Source organism: Coptis chinensis, chromosome 7 (assembly GCF_015680905.1).
Source record: "Coptis chinensis isolate HL-2020 chromosome 7, ASM1568090v1, whole genome shotgun sequence".
Taxonomy (NCBI): Eukaryota; Viridiplantae; Streptophyta; class Magnoliopsida; order Ranunculales; family Ranunculaceae; genus Coptis; species Coptis chinensis.
The window spans coordinates 55,340,474-55,362,343 of NC_141462.1; the positions used below are offsets into that span (position 1 = coordinate 55,340,474).

The following is a 21,870-nucleotide window of genomic DNA, read 5'->3' on the forward strand; positions in this document are numbered from 1 at the left end:
TTTCTTTTATACATGCTAAATGTTTTTACATTTAGAGAAGAACTCTTTGGGCAGAGCTTGGTGGCATTGGCATTCTAAATTCCTCTTGGATGGCCATCGGGGACTTCAACATCATCATTACAAGAACAGAGAAAGGGGGTAGAAATCCTAATCAAAGAGCTATTAATGAGTTTGTTTATTTCATTCACAACAACTCACTTCTGGACAACACAACCCTCGACCTTAGATTTTCTTGGTGTAGCAAACAAGTAGGAAATCAAAGAATCTTGGCTAAGATCGATAGGGCACTAGTCAATAACAGTTGGTCATTAAGGAATCCAAATTGGAGAAGCTAAATTCTGCAGAGAAAGTTCTCCGACCACTCTCCAGTTATCAGTTGGTGTACCAAGATGAACATTAGGTCAGACTATGTACCTTTAAGGTTCTGGAAACTATGGCTGGAACATGCTCAGTTCATGGAATTAGTGTCGAATAGCTAGAATTAGTTATGTGCAAACTGAAGCGACTAAAAGGGGAACTGAAGGAATGACACAAGAAAACCTACTGAGGCAATCATGACAAAATCAAGCAAGCAAACCTCTCTCTTAAGGACATCCAGAAACAGCAGGAGGATGGAATTTTTGATGTACAGCTTCACCTACATGAAATGGAAATTGAGAAAATCATTTCATCTTTAATGCAATCTGAAGCAACTATGTGGAAGCAAAGATCGTGCATTAAAGAGGAGCTTGAGGGCGAAAGAAACTCTACTTATTTTCATGCTAAAGCCCGAATCTGGCAATCCAAATCTTTCATTGAAGAGATTAGAATAGAGGATGGAACTCGTTTGCATGATCAAAGGCAAATAAAGGAGTTTCTTGTGCAGGCATATGAAAACAAGTTCAAAGCTAGACCTGTTGTACACAGGCAAAGGCTTATGGACCTCATCCCCCATATGGTTTGGGATCTACAGAATGCTTCTCTCATTGCCATGCCTACTTGGGTGGAGATCTCAGAAACTGTCATGAGCATGGATCCTAGTAGCTCTCCAGGTCCCGATAGCTTCCAGGGCATGTTCTTTCATAAATGCTGGAACATTGTGTGCACTGATGTATGTCGAGCTATATGTTCTTTCTTTACAGACCAAATTATTCCTCAAGGTATGAATCCCAATTTCCTAGTAATGATTCCCAACTGTGAAAATGCTAAAGAAATTGGTCAGTTTAGGCCTTTATGTTTGAGTAATTTTATTTTCAAGATAGTCACAAAAATTCTAGCTAGCAGGCTAACCTCCATTGCTGTGAATATCATTTGTTGTGAGCAACATGGCTTATTGAAGGGTAGAACAGGTAGCACAGCCATTTCCATGGCATCAGAACTCGTGAATGACATGCACATTAAAAGAAGAGGTGGAAATGCAGCTGTCAAACTGGATATATCCCAGGCTTTTGATTCTCTCAGCTGGGATTTTCTCTTCATGGTTCTTGATAGATTTAGATTTAGTTCCACTTTTTGTGACATGATCAAGATAATTCTAAGCAGTGCTAAAATCTCGATTATGATAAACGGTGGCCCTTGTGGTTTCTTTGGCACAGGCAGGGGTTTATGTCAAGGAGATCATTTATCCCCTATACTCTTTGCACTTGCTGAGGATACACTTAGCAGAAGTATCATAAGGCTACAAACTTTAGGCAGAATCTCCCCTATGACTTTCGCTGGGAATTGTCCTTCTCCATCTCACCTTTTATTTGTGGATGATATCATATTATTTGCTAATAGTAGCTTAAAAGGTCTTCTGCACTTTAAGAATATTCTAGAATCTTATCAATCATCAGCTGGCCAACTGATGATTAATAAAGACAAAAGCAAGCTTTTTCTCGGGAGCATGACTGTTACCAAAAAACGAAAGGTGGAGACCTTGTTCGATATCCAAGAAGGAAGTCTGCCTGAAAAATATTTGGGAGTTCCTCTATTTAAAGGCAGAGTCACCCAATCTAATATTCAACTTATAGTGGATAAGTTCAAGAAGAGAGCAAGTGGATGGGTTGGACGACTCCTTTCTTTCCAAGGTCGAGCGGTTCTAGCACAATCTATTATGAATAACATCCCCGTGTACAACATGGGAATATACAATCTAAAGGAGGAAGGTGGGCTTGCAATCAAATCACTTAAGGAGTTGAATCTTTCACTTTTTATGAAGTTGGCTTGGCAACTACTCACTGATCAGTCCTCAAATATATGCATTTTTATCCCCTTATAATGCTTCAATTTAGTCAAATTATATGATCAATAATGTAGAAAACTCACGTTCTTATTGGTTTTGTAGGATAAAAGCCTATTCTAGACCAAATATATAAAAAGACATGTTCTATAGCCAAAAGGAGCCTAAAATGGACCTTATGGGACAACTGAGAAAATGTGGAAAAAAGTCAACAGTCAAAGTCAACTCAAGGGTCCAAAAAACTCAAAATCTCAGGAAACACTCTAAGGACTCAACCTTTTGTAAGACAAGGACTAAGCACAAAAGCCTCAAAAGACCAAATGATCAAATTCCCAAAGGCATGGGTTTCGGCCCTGATAAGAGCCCAAAATTGTAGTTTTAACCCATTAATAATATTATATTTAGACCAATTATGTTTATAATAAATAAGAGTTAATATTGTTTACGTACTTTTGTGTATTTCAGGTCTTGGAGTCAAATATGTGAAGAAATATGTCACTTTTGTAAGTGAAAAGAGCAAAGGTTGGTTGCTAAGAAGTTCTATGGTTAAAGCCCAAGTTTCAAAGAGAAAAAACGTTTTTAAAGCCCAGTCAAGGCTGAAAAGTCAAAGTCAACAGAACTTTCGTGGGCCGTATCTTTGGACTCAGACCTTGGAATTGGGCCTACTATATGTCAAAACGACCAGCTCGGAAAGAGCTTTCTAATGGTCTAGGACTTGATCCAATCAAGAATAAAAGTGAACAAAAAAGCTATTGCAATAATTTCCAGCATAGAAGCCCTTTTTGGACTTAAGTAATTAGGTTTTGGTCTTGATTTAATGGCCCAAAACATAGCTCCAAAGCCCATGGATGAAATTGTAAACCTAGCCCTCTCCTATATAAAGAGGACTAAGGCAAAACTATCTATCTCTCTCCCATTAGACAATAATTTAGTTTTCTTCTTAGTTTTAAACCTAGTTTATGTTTTATTAGCCTAACCACCATTAATACAAACCAAGTTATTTTCAGTATAAGTATTCTTTTAATTATGTCTTCTTCTTTTTATTATTATGTCGCATGATAGTCTACTGAATCATAGCTAAACCTCCATTAGAGGGGTTTGATTGAAGCTTTGATGAAGACTTGATGTGTTAGTGTAGAATAGTTGTATTAAGGATATTCAATTCTAGAGGGTAGTTCATTCACCATGAGAATGGGTTTCAACTTCCTCTCATTCTAATTATTAGTTGGTTAGAGATGCCATGGATAATTAGGGATAAAAAGACCTAACCTTTATGTTGAACCTTGTGTGAAATATAAATATTAGGGTTGCAACAAACTCCATACTAACATGTTAGGGATTAATCAAGGTGGATATCAAATCTCCCTAATTCCTTCTCATATTCACATCATATTATTTCATTGTCATAGTTAAATTAGAATATATTAAACCATAGTTTTCACCATATTAGTTATATTCACAATAATTACTCTCAAGTTGTTGAATTGTTAAATCACTAGTAGAATTAATTAGGTTCTAAGCAACTAGGAGTGGAATGAATTTTGACTCCAGTTTTATTATAAGATAATCATGAGTAGAACTTTGATAACAAATGTCTTAAAGCATAGTTTACTTCTTCCTTGTCTCTGTAGCGTAAGTAGGAGTAAACAAGAGTTTTTAGTATTATCAGGCCTAAAGGGCTTGACCCTATCCACTCAAAGAAGGCACAAGAAGGTTCTAGATTAGGTTGCTTGTTGGATAAGATAAAATGAGGGCAAACTTGTACATCTCTACACATATATAAGTGTAGAGATGCCTACAAGATATGTAGACAAGTTAGTGTAGGCTACTTAGGAGTAGTGTAAGTAATTAGGAGTAGGAATAGTTAATTGTTTTAAATTGTTTTTATTATTGTTTTCCATTTTCATTGTTTTAAAGCTTCAAACTTTATTTAATCAAAGTAATTTTCTTCCATTCAAAGTGTTTAATATTGTTTTTCAACACAATAGTTCCTCAAAACATCTTCTTATTCATTCATTCAACCAACCAAAGTTGGTTATACTCATTTGAATCAATCAAATGAGTATAACTTGGTAACCAACACTACACCATAACAGGCTATTTGCAACGGCAAAAAAGCATTGCTAATAATTTTCGCAACGCTTTTTAAGCGATGCAAATATGGCGTGGGTAAACTGTTGGAAATTTTTGCAACAGTTAATAAATATTGCAAACAGAAATTTCCAACGGTTATTAACCGTTGCAAACTAAAATTTCCAACGGTTTTTAAGAGTTGCAAATATTATTTGTAACGCTTGTTTATGCCTGCTTGGTACAAAATTTTAGCAACATTTTTAAATTGGTAATGGTTATGAACCGTTGCTGATGGGTTGCAAATAATAATAAAAAATCTCATATTTTGTAGCAACCAGCTAAACCTGCCCCAACCAAGGTGAGAGAATGCTAACATTGTGTCAGCACAATTATAAAAATCTGCTGGAGCCAAAAAGGCAAGGCTAAGGGACTAACAGTTCATGGAGCTAGCCACAACTTGAAACGAATCTACTACACCTATATCACTCGCTAAATCAAAGGGCCAATAAGTATCAGGAGATGAACCCAGAGAAATCCCATCTGATTCCTAGCAAACATTCAAATCAAGATACACCAGACGAAACATCAAGTAATAGCAAATAAAGATGGGAACAATAATCATGATAAACTAGAATTATTGAGAATCTTTAGTACAACTGATTGTCATATAAATCTTGCTCCAACAGATTTAAACATACTAAATCAACTGAAATCAAACTTTTTATCGTCTATTAAGGTCCTAATTCACCACAAAAAAAACATGTCTTCATCACAACAATCTCCACCAAAGCACAGCACGCCGACTCCACCCTTTAGCGATACTGAAAAAGTGCAGACAATAGCAACAAATCATAATATGCATCTATTTAATTCAATAGCCTTGGAGAGAAAGGAAATCATGTCCCTAATTTAATAATCCACTTTCTTTCTTTTAGTCTAAAAGACTAAAACCCATTAGTGTCAACTAAAAACATACCTTGATAAAGCCAATTTCCTTGGCATTGCTTCGGAAGCACTACCTGTAGCACATGAGACCATACTTGCGGATCAACCCATGGGGGTTTCCACAAACTCGACTGCACGAAATTCAAGGCTTCAAGTCAATAAAAAATAAAAAATGAAAGCATGTCCTCCATAAAAAGGATGAACCATAGACATAAATTGACGTAATGCAATTCAATGAAGAAAGTAGAGGAACATGGTTTTATCTTCCCCTGAATCAACAGATAAAGTTTTGCATCAAACACTATGATTGGCTGAGAGATGCAGTGTACATACACTAAAAGCCTATACATTCATTGTTTGAACATGGGTGGTGTCTGCCTCTCGAGTACACAAATGTAAGAGGTGTTTACATTTTTTAGTAATAATTCTTAGCAAATTATTAACATTAGTACCAATCCCTTTATAGGATTTACACGATTTCAAATGCAAGATAGTATTACAACCCAAATCACAATAAATAATAATGATTCGATCCCTAAACTAATTATAGTCTGTATACTATGAAGTAGAAAAAGTATTACCAAGTGCGAGAACCGGGACCGTAGGTCTTAGGATGAGAATTCCACACGTTCGAGTGCCCCATCTTCAAATTTATCACAGAGAGAAAAAGAGGCTCAAGAGTGCCAAAGTCCCACATAAAATAGAGTTCCAAAAGTTTTAGTCATTTACCCTGTGGAAGATGCATCCAGTTCCTTCATAGATAACGTAATTGTGATCATTGAAACATGACATGTAGCTTCTAGGCTGCAAAAAGGATAAAAAAAGAAAAAAGAAAAAATGTATTTGTAAGATATCATTTTAGTGACAAAATGCTTGTTTCTCAAGGGAACAACAAAGCACAAACAAAAATTGCTCCTTACGGAAGAAAGCCTTCTTCCAAAGGCTCCCACATGTCGGTAATATCAGTTGATCCAATAGATGTGTTCTGATGGAGACCAGCAATCCTTCTCTGGAAAAAGGAAATTCATCTTAGATAATGCAGGTATCAAGTGTATTAAGTGCAGGTTCATCAAGGTAACGGTCATCTCTATAAAGTGCCAAAGCATGACCAATAAAGTCCACTGTGTTGTCATCGAGACCATATTTCCTAATTAAGAAAAGGTTAACAAATATTTGTGAGCAGAAACTCATGGTATATTGTAACACTTCTCGAACCATTTTTAAGCGTTAGCAATTAATTCCTAAAATTCACCCAAATAAAGTAACGCTTTACAACATTGCTAACGCGTATATAACGTTGACAACTTACTAACAGTAAATAGCCGTTTCAAAGCAAAACAGGTGCTCCTATTATGGTGTAGTGACAGTTAGTAACTTTAAGATGTTATGCTTTTGGTAAGCGTGTTGAATATGTCATCCGAATCACTTATATCTTAATTAATATTACATACAACACCATGTTTTTGAGAGATGGAAAAAATTTAAACACATAACTTGTAACCTATGATTTCGAGAGATGGAAAAAATTTAATTAAAAAAGTCACTCTAGGCATTCATTTTTCACACTGATAAATCTTAGGGTCTCTTTCGGTCAAAATTGTTAACATATAAGATAAGAATTTAGGCGGTACATCATTCATCGTAAAAAAGAGTAAAACTAGTAGTGCAAACAAACCCATATATTAGAGAAGAAAACCAACCAAGAGAACACCGATGTAAAGAAAGGAACTGTGGTGGTAACAGGACAGATGGTTTAAGAGATTACGTGGGTAATTTCCTATTGTAACACATTGAACTTCATGAACTTCAGGAGAGCAGTTGCAACACATTGAACTTCATCAACTTCGGGAAAGCACTCCAGCTGCAAACAAAAGATTTCTTCGAGAGAACTGCACCCAGAACCACAAATGATATTTGATTATCACTCTTCTAATTGTATATGAACAATAATATATCTGTAGAATAAGGATATATCTATAGAACAAGGGTATATCCGCATATTTACCTACACTGTGTAAACAGGACTACACTTGGTTGGTAGAGTTTTCAGGGATCTTAATCTGTTTGTACAACCCACTCTGCCAATCATATTTAATTGAATCAGCTGAAAATGTTTCTTAACAAACAAGGCTGAAATAGATAAACTGGATGTATTATTACAATGTATATTTGTTGTATTTGACTTACTTCTCATCCATCTTTGGTGCCTTTGTGCTTGCAGTGACATCCCATAACTTGACTGTGTAATCGGCAGATCCAGAAGCGAGGAGTGAACCTTCACCACTGACATGTCGATGGAGTGGTTGAGTATAAAAGATAGATTGCTCTTGTTATAACACATTACATTAAAATAATGTAGGCAAACCTTAAAAAGCTTCCTCCAGCTTCAGAGCCTTCCTACCTGAAATCAAGTGTCCAGACACAAGAGGTGTACCCCATTAAAGGTGTAATACAACAACCACTTGAAAGATCCCACATCATGATTGTACCCTCCTCATCACCTGATGGCATATACCGCCCATCAGGAGACATTTCCAAAGATAGTATCATACTCCTGTGACCAATAAAGATCTGTACACACTCTCGACTTTGTACATCCCACAATTTCACGGTCTTGTCACTAGAACTAGTTGCAATGTAGTTGCAGTTTGCATGCCACCGGACACACTAAATCATTATAACAAATAGCAATTAGTTAATGATTCAATATCATATTTTGAGAACGCCAAACTACCTAGCTTCTGCATAAGACCTGTTTTGATAAAATGTGCACTAAGTTGTGGTTATTCCATGAGGAATTAGAAAATCAAAAGTGTATGCAACTAAGAAAGAGTCTTGTAGATAAAGAAGACCATCTTTACACGAATAAAATGTTCAAAAAGTGAAATTTTGTTTCTCTAAAAGAAACATAACAAGAAAGTACAAGCTTTAACTTGTCACTCTCATATCCAATTATTTCTTTTATCTTTTTTTTTACTATTTTAACTTCTTGGGATGTCTTACCCGCAACAGATTTACTGTGTGTGGGAGTGTGGAACTACAAGGGAGAGGAGATAGCGAACTTGAATGGTTACTTTCTAAAAGCCAATTTTCAATGTAAAAAACTTGAACTAAAGACCTCTGGTTGTTTAGATTTGATTAGGTTGCCATCAGGATTCACAATGGGACCTTATAAACGTATCTCCAATGGAGGTGTAGAGTTGTACCTCCACATAGGTGCCACTAGAACTTTACAACTCCTACAGTCTAATGTACAATATAAAGATATCCACACTATATAGGTTACAATGGGAAATTTTAACAAATTTGGAACTTTAAAACACAGGTGTCACTTGGAGTGAATTCCTAGTCATGATTAAAGAGGGATGTCACTTGGAATTACTAATTTTAAACTCACACGTCACTCCAAGTGACATCCGAGCTTATTTTAAGTTGCCACTTCACTCCAAGTGACACCTGGGTCTTTTATTAATTTACATCCAGGTTGAGAATTCTCCACTCGATCTATTAGTTTTTAGCTATTATCTACAGTTTGCATCCTCCATTGGGAGGGTATTTTTGAGATTGGGTGTGTAAATTTTACATCTTATACGATTTACACCCCCCACCAGAAATGCCCTACATAACCACATAACCAACATAAGATTTGTACAAAAAAAGTGCTCACATCAACATCAAATAAATGCCCTGCCATTATTCTTAGAGGCTGTATCCTGTCCATGGACCAAATTCTAGTAGTACGGTCATGTGGAGCTAGCAAAATAGTGCCCTATTGGACTAAACTGCAACAAAAATAAAAATCAGGATAATGGATAAAAGGAAAATGGCGAATCTGATGAATGATACGAATTCAGCATGATAGTGAAACCATGAGACCGGAGCAGCTTATGTATCTTCATAACAGCCAACTAATGTAATTGTAAGAAAAGAAGTTGCACTTCTTATTGCCATCAGAGGAAATGTTTGAGCACTATTAGTTGGCAGAATAGGTTTTTACCTAAACATCCCAAACAGGATAATTATGCCCTTTGTAGCAAACAAGATTCGCATTCAACTTTGTGCTCTATAATCGTACTGCAGCATATCAATGTAATGTTCTATTAAAACAACTTGGTTTTTTAAGATTTAAAAAAAAAACATACAAATAAAAATAAAAAATGAGAAATGAGACACCACACGGATAAATAATGTAAAAGGATAACATACTGGCCATATCTGATGACAAAGAAAGAATGAAATCCCCAAGAGGACTGAATGTAGAAGAATAAATGGGTCCAGCGTGTCCCTAAAGCAAAGTATACGATCTTCTCCCATTCTCTGAACCTGGATCTGGATCGAGATGATGATTTTGAGGAAAAAGAATTTCAATTTTAGGGAATTTGAAATGGGTACGAGAAGGTAGGTATTGAGCCTTTAAGCTTCTTGAATTGAATAGAGAGAGGGAGAGCGACAGAAAAGTGTAGCGGCGGTGAGAGAGAGAGGAGAAAAAGTAAAGTTATGTTTTATATTTCAAGTTTTTAATTTGTAACACTTCTCAAACGCTTTTTAAGTGTTAGCAATTAATTCTTGAAATTCACCGAAATAAATTAACGCTTTACAACATTGCTAACGGTTATGTAGCGTTGGCAACTTGCTAATGGTAAATAACCGTTGCAAAGCAAAAAAGGTGCGTGTTGCAAATATCCTATTATGGTGTAGTGCAAGTTAAGAAAAGTTTGGTTTTTCTCCATCACAATTCTACTCACATTAGATCTAAGATGAACAACTTCAAAACCCCAAATACACACCACCATCCTACTTCACTCACCATGGAGAATTCACGGTCTAAGTACATAGATCAGAAATATAAGATGAAAAATGGCAAGTGGCTGGCCTACTACAAATGTTCTTCCATATTGACTGGGTTTAAATCGGCAATGGAGGAAATGAGACCACACTTTTCATGGATTATTGGGAAAGGTACAACTCTGGATGTGTGGAGAGATGCTTGGGCGGGTCAAAATGCAGTTTCTGAACTACTTCCCCAAACTAACTGGAGAAACTTCACCACAAAGGTTAGCGAATTGATAATGGATAACCAGTGGAACTTCCCTATTGGAACGCTCCAGATTTTTCAAATCTGGGTATAGACCTCAACTCCTTACCTCCACATTGTGTTGATCTAGAGGACTGTAGAATTTGGAATTTCGATAAGGAGGGTAAGTTCACAGTACTCTCCGCCTAAGACTGCATTAGGAAAAAAAAGATTATTGTATGGTGGCACTCATTCATCTAGAACTCCTATGTGCACCAAAAAACCTCTGGCATTGCTTGGAAAAAATTTCAAGGGATTACTCCAACAGATGATAAGGTCATGGGTAAAGGGATTCAAATGGCTTCTCAATGTCTTGGATGCAAAGAAGAGGCAAAAAGCTACAACCATTTATTCTGGAGTTGCCCAAACTCATAAAAGCTATGGGTTTGGATTCAAAGTCTATTTCTCTTGGATCTAGACACTACAAGTGGGATAATTAATCGATCTTAAAGGGATACTGAAAGCCGCTCATCAAGCCAGTGATCATCTCCTAAATGTACATTTTATTACCCTTACATTACTGCATTACAACCATTCTTATGCATAATGAAAAGACAACTCATAGCTTTTACTACCTTTTTCAGGTTACAGGCTAATTCAGACCACTTATCATAAAACTTGTATCTTAGCGCCAAAAGGAGCCTTATTAATGCTATTATGAAGACTCAAAGCTGCTATGAAAAATTGCTGAAAAAGTCAAAGTCAAAGTCAGAGTCAAAGGTCAAGGACTCAAAATCAGAGAACTGAAAGTCACGTCCTTAACTCAGAAGACTAGAGATGGATGACCTTGCTACAAAAGAAGACTTGCTCAAAACCTAGCTTGATCAAGAAGATATGAAAAATCAAAAACATAAAGCAACATGGTGAGGTGTTTTGATTGTAGAGAGAAAGGGCATATCAGTCTTTTGTAAGAGTAGGGGTATAAAAACCTAAAAGTAGGAGGAGAGAATACACCTAGGCTTAATCTAGTGTCATGTAGGAGTAGTGTAATATTTATTTTTAAGTCATTTACATTCTAGTCTTTTTTTCATTTACTTGTTGTTCTTTATTTCAAAAAAAAATTCAAGTTTATGTTTCAATCTTCAATCAAAGTTGTTTCATTTCAAGTTTATGTTTCAATCTTCAATCAAAGTAGTTTCATTTAAGTTTAGAAAGTTTCAATACAAGGTTGAGTCATTCAAAAACAAGTCATGAAAGTTAAGAATACTATCTTCCCTTATTCATAAACTCCTATAAATCCATCTTCTAAACAATTTATGGTGAACCTCATCAAACTAAACTTTGAACTTAACACAATACAACAAACTTCAAATGGCATTGCCGTCATGGATTGGAAAAAGATGATTCTTGGTTGAATTCTAAGAAGGGAAGCATCATTCTATCCACTCCATTTCTTGTTTTTCATTTTTTTCATCATTTCATTTTGTTATTTTTCAATACTGGTTTGTTTTATTTCAAATCCAAGTTTGAGGTTGAACTACTGGAGAAGAGCTGAAGCTGCTGCCAGAAGCCAACAAAACTTTGCCGAAACTAGAGGGGCGACTGCCCGTGGACTGCCGCGCGACCGCCTTGTCTACTCCAGTAACTTGTATAAGATTTTTTGACAGCTTGATCCAGTTTGTCTTGTGGTTGTAACTACAGATCTGGATTTTGTAATAGAGTAGTATAAATCAGTGAACTTTGTTGTGATTAAAAAAAACAAAAGACAAAAAACAAAAAAATCAAAAATATTAGGTTATGTTGATTATGTATGTTAGCATGAGTTGATCACTTGGTTGAAGTTGTTCAGCTTACCAAAGATTAGAGTTTTCATTGTTTTGGGAAGTTCGAGTGTGCGAGGCGAGTCGTGAATCATAGGCTCGCACACTTTGAATCAACTTGGTAATCAACACTCTAATTACGATTAGCTCTAGTGAATATAGTTAATCTATTAGAACTAGTATTAGTATTAGTGTTAGCTTTACTTTTATGTTTTCGACCTTTGAAGGCAAAGTTGTATAAATATTGAAAACCTGGATTGTGGGCTTTTTAAGTAGTCTTTTTTGTAACCTACTCTAAAATAGGATACGCTCGAATGGTTGAGCCTGATTCTCATATCACACGCCAACCAGCATCGCCTTCTCCTCAAGCAGCGTATAAGCATGGTTTGAGAGGTAAACTCTAAATCTCCTCGAAGCCCATGTAAAAGGATACCTTGTGCGTTCAAGTGTGCTTACATGATTGTTTGATTTTAATTTTCACACTGCAATTTCAATTCACATATAAGGCTGAACCCGAGCCACATAACAACCATTGGGAAGTCATTCCCCAATGTAGATAAAACGGATGTTGTTTGATTCTTGAAGCCTAGACCAAACAATCAAATTAAAACCAATTAACTAGAGCCTAAAGTAGTCATGCTCCTCTAGAAAAAGACAAAAATATAGCCACGAGGATTTAGAGTAATCAGTTACCAAATTCCGGTGGACCAACTACCTTCCTCACTCGCATCCCCCAGATTCATCGTGAATGATTCGTGGTAGCACACCACTTGGTAAAGTGATTTTGTTTTTTTTTTTTTTTATTAGCAAGCGAGGTTGTTAACGGGGTCCCCTACCCCTCTTATTAATAATAAATAATAGTTTGTTTACAGTCACTTCCTCACATACTCTCTCCCTAGAGCATCATCATGTGCTATTTTCATTACATCTTCTACTAAAGTATTTAGTACAGTTTCATGAAAACTAACATTTGGACAATTTACAGCTAGTGCATCAGCTAACATATTTGTTTTCTCTATATATATATGTTCTATAGAGAAGAACAAAAGTTCCACTTCCATTACTTGTATACTCTTGATCTGCTTGTTTGCTATCCATGGGTGCTTCTTTGTGTTGATGAAGGCCACCATATTTTCTGAATCTGTTTGGGCTTCTGTCCTTGCTATTTCATTCTTTAGCACAAGTTTGATGCCTTGCTCTAAATCTTGTAACTTAACCAATGCTATACTGTGATGATCCGAGACCCCATGAGTTGCTATTGTTACTACCCCTTTTTTTTTCGATAACCCTCTTATTACCCCTTCACTATCTTTGACAACTGCTCCCCACTAACCTCTCACTCCTTGCACACTGCCATCAGTATTTACTACATAATTCCCTGGTGTTGGCTTCTTCCACTTGCACTTCAAAGTTTTGTGTTCCATTATGCCCACCCTTATATTCCATATCTGTTTGAATTGTGTTTTCTTTGGCCCTGCCTCCATTTGATAATCTACTGCATGTATCCTGCTATCAAGAATGGAAGGAAATGTTAGAGAATTGATAATTATGGAAGAAAATCAAGAAAGGATAATTGCAACTACCACCATATATTCTTACCATTTTCATCACATTAAATATTCCAATTTCCATTAATTACTTATTCCTTAGATTTCATTATATAAAATCATTCCATAATACCTTATATCCTAACCACCATATATATTCTCCCATATCCTCACCATATTCTTATCAATCACTCTATTCCTAATTCAAAACCATATCATTCCATTTTATTCTTTATTTGATTTCCAATTTATATTTCCTTCCTTCCTCATACCTTGATAATATCTCTTCTGTATTCCATTTTCTAAATTCTTTTATCTTATATTTTCTTCTTATATCCCAAAGATTATTTCTATTTTGTGTGAAGATATTATATGCACAAAAATCTTGTTGGTGGAAGCTATAAATAGAAAAGAGAATTGGCATTGAGGGGAGAACCATTCTACAACCATTCTACACTCATTCTACACCCATTCAACATCCATTCTAATATCCAAGTAGTAGAAATTTTGCTTTGTAGTTTTAGTTCATTTAATTAGTGAGAAAGAGTGATCTTGAGTGTGTAATTTTCCGAAGATCAACATCAAAGCAATAAAGGCAGTTTCAATGTTCACTTTATCTCTTGTCTTTAATTATTCTTTCATGTTAATTAATAGCATGGAGGGCTAAGCTTCCACCCGATGGTGGAAAGTGAAAGCTTTCCATGAATTTCCTGTTATTTTGTTTTTGTCCTTTTTGTTAGAATCTCTACTATATGTGTTTTTGATGAAATCCAATGATATCTCTTTTTAATTGATTTTTGCACTAAGGTTAAATGTGCATGGTTTCTATCACCTTAAAAAATATGGGGTATTTTCCATTGTTAGTTTATTCTTTTGGTTAAAAATCTTTTAGACTCAACTTTATTAGTTATTAAGGGATTTTTGGGATTTTTTGTACTTCTTATTGTGGACATTGAATACCTAAAAATTTCTCATTTGGAGTCAAAGAGAATAGAGGATTAAATTTAATATTGAAATGTTTTATTATGTTCTTCAAGTTATATTTTCCACTAATTCTAGAACTAGCATTTAAGATTTAGTGAAGTTTCGGAGAAATTTAACAAGAGGTATAAAACTGAAATACAAGAATTGTTGGTGAGTTAGTAACTTTCTACCAAGGGTTTTGATAAATTGATCTTTGAAAATTAATTTCTTTAGTTAGTCATTATATCCTTACAAGTTACGTTTATTTTTAGTTTAGATAAGAAATTAGAAATCCTCAACAATTGTTTTAATATTAATCACCAAGTTAGCTATTGGTTTATGAAATATTTTCTCCCCCATTTATTCACTTCAAGATGTGGATCGATACCTCACTTACCGCTATTCTAATCATATTTTATTGATTATTTTACAGTTTTTGAATTTTTTGTTGATTGACAAGTTATAGACGACGGAATTAAATATTCAAAGAATTTGTACAATTCAGCGGGGCTCTTCTTAACTGGAGTGATAGTCTTAGGAGTTTGTATGTTGGGCAAAGTCTCATTACTGGGAAGGTCTAGAAAATTATGACGGATTTCAAAGGCAATTGGTTTAAGTGCAAGCTTGAGGTTTCTTTGAAATGGTTTAGTGGTGCAGTCCTCAGAATTTGGTGGATTTTTTATGAATGGAGGTTGGCTTTCAAAGGTGTTAACTCGGGGGAATGATGGTCGGGCGGTGGTTCTTCATATGATCTCGAGGACTCAGAGAACTCTTCATCTAGCTTTGGCGTTTCCACAAATTTGTGTTTCATATCGTCAATATTAAGGATGTCACAAATTTGTTCCATCAATAAGTCTTTAACGGCCAAAATGAAATTATATCCACTTTCCACTATATAATTTATATCCTCTTCTCCAGGCACTTCATTTTCTTTGTCCTCTTTATCTAGAACTTCCTAAATTTCCTCAATGTCATCGTCTAAGTTTGTTGAGTTACTCTCCAACACAGGTTCTAGAGCTTCTTCTGCCGGAGTGGCCTCATCCATGGGTGTATTAAGACAAATAGGAGAAACTGTAACTTTAGGCATGTAATCATCATAAGAACTGGAATCCACACGTTAGTCAGTTGGATGGCGATGGGGTTTTAATTGGTCATAAATGTCAAGATAGGCTTTAGCAATTGGTTTCGTTAAAGCATCACCTTGTTCCTCTTGTTGGTTGGTTTTTGGACTGGTGGGAAGAACATTTGTCTCAGACGTGGTATTAATTAAAATGGATTGGAGAGAACAGAATGTCTTTGCTATTTGTTGTATTTGAATTATTTGCTCGACCATTGATTGGTAAAGTTGGTATGTGATAGATGGTGGAGTGGGATATGAATTAGATATGGATGGTGATGTGAATGGTAATGGACCGTTAGAGAACCCATATTCTGACTGACCAGGTGGATATATGAATGATGGTTGACTATTTGTAGTGGAATTCCATGAATTGTTTGCATGATTAGAAAACTCTGGGGTGTATTGGGTACTATGGAAATTTGAAAATTAAGGTTCGTAATCATAAGAATATTCCATAGGTGGGTCGAACTCGGTATATGATGTGCATTAAGACGCCCAATGATACGGACTACCACAACAAGAACAAGGTTATGGGTTTGCATTGTAATTCCATGACAGTTGCGATGCATATTGATAAGACATGTATGCTAAAACAAGAATGATGCACAATCTGCAGAAATTCATTTGTGATCTTGAAGTTTTTGAAAAGTTTGCATGCAATATCTATAAATTAGATACTATGCCCTATTTGAATTTAACAGTGGGCATGAAATTAGGTTTTGGGAACTACACGCGTCAAGGGAGAAGATCGCTACTTCACCAGATAGTGTGCCACCAAGAATCTCACCCACGGTATTTTTGAGGGAGGGGAGTGAGAAAGGTGGTTGGCCCACTAGAATCTAGTAGTTTACTACTCTCTTTGTTTGTGCTAGATGTTTATCCTGATGGACGTGACTAATTTGGCTCTACTTGGTTGATTTTATCTTTTTAATTTGGTCTATGTAATAAACATTTCATGCAACGTCCGTTCTAAAGTGGGTCTTAATCCCACTTTTTGTTCTTTTATGGCTCGGGTTTAGCCTTAGCGTTTAAATGTAAAGATGAGACTGAAATGTAAATCACACAATTATCATGCTTATTAACACACAAGTATCCTCTTACACTTTGTAGCGAGGAGGGTTAGAAATTACCTCCCAAGGTGTACGTTCACGACCCTTGGGGTGAAGGAGACGTGGTGGGGTTGACAAAGTGTTTGGTGTCTTGCGTGTCAACCCACCATTCGAGCTTTTCCTTATGGTTACAAATTTAATCTAACTAAGACCTACAAGTTGGGTCGAAATGTTGGCAAAGCCAATAAATTACAATTGATTGCCTTCGTGGGCTTAAACTATAAAAGCGGTAAACACAAAAATTAACTACGTTTAACTTAATTAAACAAAATACGTAAAAGTTTGGAAAGTGTTCGTCAAAGATTGGAACTTCAACCCCCAAGTTGGATTGTGATGTGCACGCGTGGTACTACTCTTTCGTGCCACGCACATCTAACCGGTCCAAGTTGGTTGAATCCCCAACTCTTGGTAAGTAAACTTAAACCAAAAGACTTAATTCCCCAAGCTTAAACTATTTTGTAGTTAACTTAATTAATTTTTTTGTGTTTTGTTTTGACTTAATTATATGATATTATCTTAATCTAAACATGCATAAACAACAATTAATGAAACTAAAACCTAAACATATTACTAAACTAAATTTTAACTTTTAACCTTGCTGATGGATTACTAATTCATTTAAAAAAATACATTTTTTTAATTTTTTTAAATTGCATTTTTAATTGAATATTTGCTTTTTGAAAACTCAAAAACTTGTAAATCTATCTACTTTTTATCTACTGACATTTGAATTAAAAATACCTAGGGGAATTAAAGTGGGCTTACACATGAAGATTCTGAGCCAACAGAATCTTCGGCGGATGAAAATGAGGCATGCTGTACGCGGACGCGGGGAAATGGTTCACGGGTACGTTTCGCATGCGGGCGCGAGTGTGGCAAGCGTGGCACGAGTTCTTTTTCTCCATTTGCACTCTATTTTCTACAACAATTTCTGGTGAGTTGTCTCGTGCTACTGTCGAGCTCCGTTTGCGCAGAAAAGTACTGGAAACACACAGAAATGAAACATCAGTAGCAAAAATTTAATACAAAAAACTAAAAAATTGAAATGAAGATTGAAAAGAAGGGTTCAATGGTTGATGCTTTTCTCCATCTTCCTCTTCCCATATGAATCCATGACGGCGGCGCCATTTGAATGAAGTGATTTGATAGTAGTGAGAAGGGTGTTGAAGTTCATCTTAGGCTCTTTGTTTGGAGGAAGGTTTGTGATGGATAAAACACTAACATTTGTAACTCTTCTCTCCTACTTGTCTATTTGGAATTACTCTCAATCTTAAACTTGTATTGAAATGATTTAGAAACTTGTATTGAAATGATTTAGAACTTGGGTTACACTAAAGCATGATGAACATGAAAATGGAAAATAAGGAAATAAAAATTTAATTTAAAAACATTTAACCTACTCTTAATGACCAAAGATTAGATCTTGGGTTTCTATACTCCTAACAAACCAAATGGTTTGGACCATAAAACTTGGATAAGAAAATCTCTACATCTCTTTGGTTTATATAGGACACCATTTACAATTATACCCTTCCTTCTAGAAACAAACTTATAGGCCCTTGTATTAAGCCCACATAATAGAAGTCTTGAATTTGGCTTTTGGTCCCTGGGTCAGTAGCTTTCAGTCTTGAGTCCTGGAGTCTTTGACTTTGACAGTTGACTTGACTTTTAAATTTGACTTTCCGACCACTTTCCTCCTAAGATGGAGTCTTCCCAAGCAGCGTAAATAGCCATCCTTTTTGTGCCAAAATGCACGTATTATGAATATGTGTCCTAAATGTCCTGTATCTTGCAAATGGTAGCAAAAGCTATAAGTTGTCTGTTAATTAAGCATAAGAATAGCATATTTGAAGCATTGCAAAGGTAATAAAATGCGCATTTGGAGACTAATCAACTACCCCCAAATAGCATTTTCTTTGTCCTCAAGCAAAAGATGAGAGAAAAAAAATTAAGATCGCAAATGTGTGATTTATTATACTAGTCTCGTTTGTCGGAGTGCGATTGCATTGACCATATACAACAAGGCCTTAAACCACTAGGAATTCCCTAGTGGACGAGCTTAAGTCTCGTGAGAGTTTTCCAGAGAAGGTACTCACAAACTTCTTCTATTTAGTACAAAGAGTCTTGTTTCCTTATTTATTCTCAGAGGTTTATACATCTCATAAGCAGGGGAATACAAAACAGCTCCTTTGAAATCAGAATAATATATATATAGTAGTTTAATCATCTAAAGATAAATGTGCAAAACATGAGCAGTGAAATGCAAAAGCAGAGTTGTTTTTGAAACTTTTGGAAAGCGTCCTTAAGTTAGGTCCTCACAGGGGTGTGTTGCAATCATAACTCTCTGATAGATTTACTCAAGTTTCATTTTCTCAAGTGCAGATGGCACCTTAAATTCCTCACATACTCGAATGACGTCCAAGGAAATCGGGGTTGATTGATCACAATATCCACTTACTATCACCATCCTATTCCTAATTAAGCTAGAGGTATTTTATTAGAAATTACGGAGCTAAGGTAGTGGTTTATAAATAAAGGGAAAGGAAAACAAACTCTGATAAGTTGAGATATTGGGTCTTCATGATATTTGTAACAAGAAAAGAACCTCATTTTGTTCTTTTGATTCTGAATTTGTGATTCATTCTTTTAGCCCTTTGGATTTGTGACTCTATATGATTTTGAATTTTGGGAGTTCTAACTTTGCTTTTGTTTCTTTTGAAATCGACTCCTTTTGATTTTGAACTTTTGGGAGATTTTGATCTTTTGGATCATTTCTTTCTTTTCTTTTTCTTTTGAAGCTTCTAACTATTCTTATTTTGTACAAGGCCTTCTCTTCTCTTTTACATATCATCCAATTCTCAACTTCGGTAAGATTTTTATTGTGTGTGGTAACGGTTTAGGGATTGATGGCAAAGAAATAAAAAGGCTTTTAGAATTTGGTGAAGGCTCAAGGGGGGTAACTAGAGGAAAAATTATGTTTTTGGGGTTTTAACGTTTATTTGGCTATATCGATCCAAAAAGAGCCTAAATTCTCTCCTAGGATATGGCGTGGTGATCAGGAAAGTGGACATGTTATCTTTTTATCCGGACATCCTTGTGTCATCACTCAATAATCATTCAGATAAGGCTTTTGGCTAGATTCTCATAGGATATGAAACTTAATTGTTTTAACCTTGGTCTCGGAAACTCACTGTTATATACAATCAAATGCTGATGCATGCCAGTCATGTAAAGGTACAAAAACTATTCTATGTATATTAGTCTAAGTTCAAAGAACGAATCTTTACTCTATTGCTATAATGAGACTTCTAAACCTTTTATTCATCATACAAAAAGGAATACAAGACTTTTGGTACTGAACAGAAAAATATTTTTGGTCTTTTCGAAATATAGAAAATCTATCTAATATAATAAATGCCTAGTTTTTGCAAAATGTTACTATACCACCCCCAAACAGAAATATGCTTTGTCATCAAAGTATGAAGAAAATGAAAGAGATTACCATAGGAACATGAGCAAAAATGGCAGGAACATGTACGTTGTTCTTCGTTATGAAAATATACCACCCCCAAATAAGTTTGGAGCGTGGGTTGATAGATATAGAACAAGATGTACATGTGTTAATTATACTAAGGATTTACGTAATTATTCCACTATGAAATACTTAACATGCATGCAGAATTATACTTACAAGTTATGAAATAAATAAAAAGATGGGAAATGCAAGCATGCAAACAACTATCTATATGAAATGTGTGTGTGTGTGTGTGTGTGTGTGTGTTTTTTTTTTTTTTGAACAAGTTGTTTTTCTCAATCTAAATGTATATCTAACCATATATAGGGTTTATACAAGAGAATAAAATAATACGTTTATCTAGTATTATTTTGGTTACTCTGGTGCATAAGATTTTTATTTTTTATTTTTTTTATATCCTCAAGTTTTTGAAAAACTATGTAGAGATGTTTTAAAGATAACTCGTACAAAAGTTGTGATTTTGAATACTAAGTTTGAAAACAAAACAAGTGATCTTAAATTAGGCAACTTTTGTGTCGGCTCTTTATTGAACCCAATCCAGTCAGACTGTAGCTTCAGTTATGTGTGTTACAAGATTTACTGCGTAGAACGTAGTGGGATGGTTTATCTGATTGTACACTAGTGGATGGTGGAACTAGGTCTCTTTGATGGATTTTGGTAGTTCTTGTTAAAATTGGGTGGAACCAATGCTCTGTTTTGATTGTTGTAGGTATTTTGTCCTTGTCTGAATGTAGTTGGTGGGTTCCCTAGAGGTGGTTGGGTTTATGGCTTTGGGTGTTGCCTCCATGGTGCATTCAGTATATTGAAAGCACAGACTTCTTGATGGTATGTTGGTGCACAAGGGACAATTGGTATCTATGTGGTAAAAGCTGAGACAAAAAGTGCATGGTGATATGGGCGACCCTTAGTAACACATAACTGATCCTCAAACCGCCCTTAGAAGAATGGAGATTGCATACTTCTAAGGGTTGGTCTATGTGGAATCCATTGCCCGTTTTGTTTTTATTTTTGAAAAATCACATTACTATTGATGTATCAAGAACCTTCTATTATGAGAACGGAGAAAAACAACTATTTTATTAAAGAAAGAAAGAAAGAAACATTTGTCTTTGGTTTTTATGTTCCGAAATTACTATGACAGAAAAATATAAACTATAAAACTACTAAGAAAAATCACTATGACGAAAGTGATCCTCCCAATAGAAGGTGTTTGAAATTAAGTGATTCTAATTGAGAACCATCCCATGGTTTGGTCTCCCTAGATCTTCCACCTTTCGTTTTGCAAGTAGGCAAATCTAGTGAAGAGGACTAGCTCTATTTCTAGATAATCTAGTCTCTCCTCTCATATTCTCTAGTTAGCCCTATTTTGTAGCTATTCCAACCAGAGAGAAAGACGAAGCTCGAAACAATTAGAAATCACCCATAGAAGGAAAAAGTTTTCAAAATTAAAGGCTCCAGCTACTAACCATCCTACGGTATGGCATGCCTATGGAAGACGAGACATGCTAAATAACCATGAGAGACAATCATAAGACACCTTCACT

At 35.4% G+C, this 21,870-nt stretch overlaps 2 pseudogenes across 2 annotated transcripts; both read right to left on the bottom strand.

The window, feature by feature from the left end:
- Positions 1 to 4,703: 4,703 nt before the first annotated feature.
- Positions 4,704 to 6,008, bottom strand: LOC147488028 (uncharacterized; annotated as a pseudogene). The gene is made up of 3 exons (XR_015202810.1): positions 5,800 to 6,008; positions 5,250 to 5,349; positions 4,704 to 4,820 (listed from the first exon to the last, which is right to left on the bottom strand). The product of XR_015202810.1 is annotated as an uncharacterized LOC147488028 (transcript).
- A 736-nt stretch (positions 6,009 to 6,744) lies between these two features.
- Positions 6,745 to 13,536, bottom strand: LOC147488029 (uncharacterized; annotated as a pseudogene). The gene is made up of 8 exons (XR_015202811.1): positions 13,386 to 13,536; positions 9,425 to 9,547; positions 9,216 to 9,292; positions 8,886 to 9,000; positions 7,620 to 7,885; positions 7,406 to 7,501; positions 7,224 to 7,296; positions 6,745 to 7,107 (listed from the first exon to the last, which is right to left on the bottom strand). The product of XR_015202811.1 is annotated as an uncharacterized LOC147488029 (transcript).
- Between the last annotated feature and the right edge of the window lie 8,334 nt (positions 13,537 to 21,870).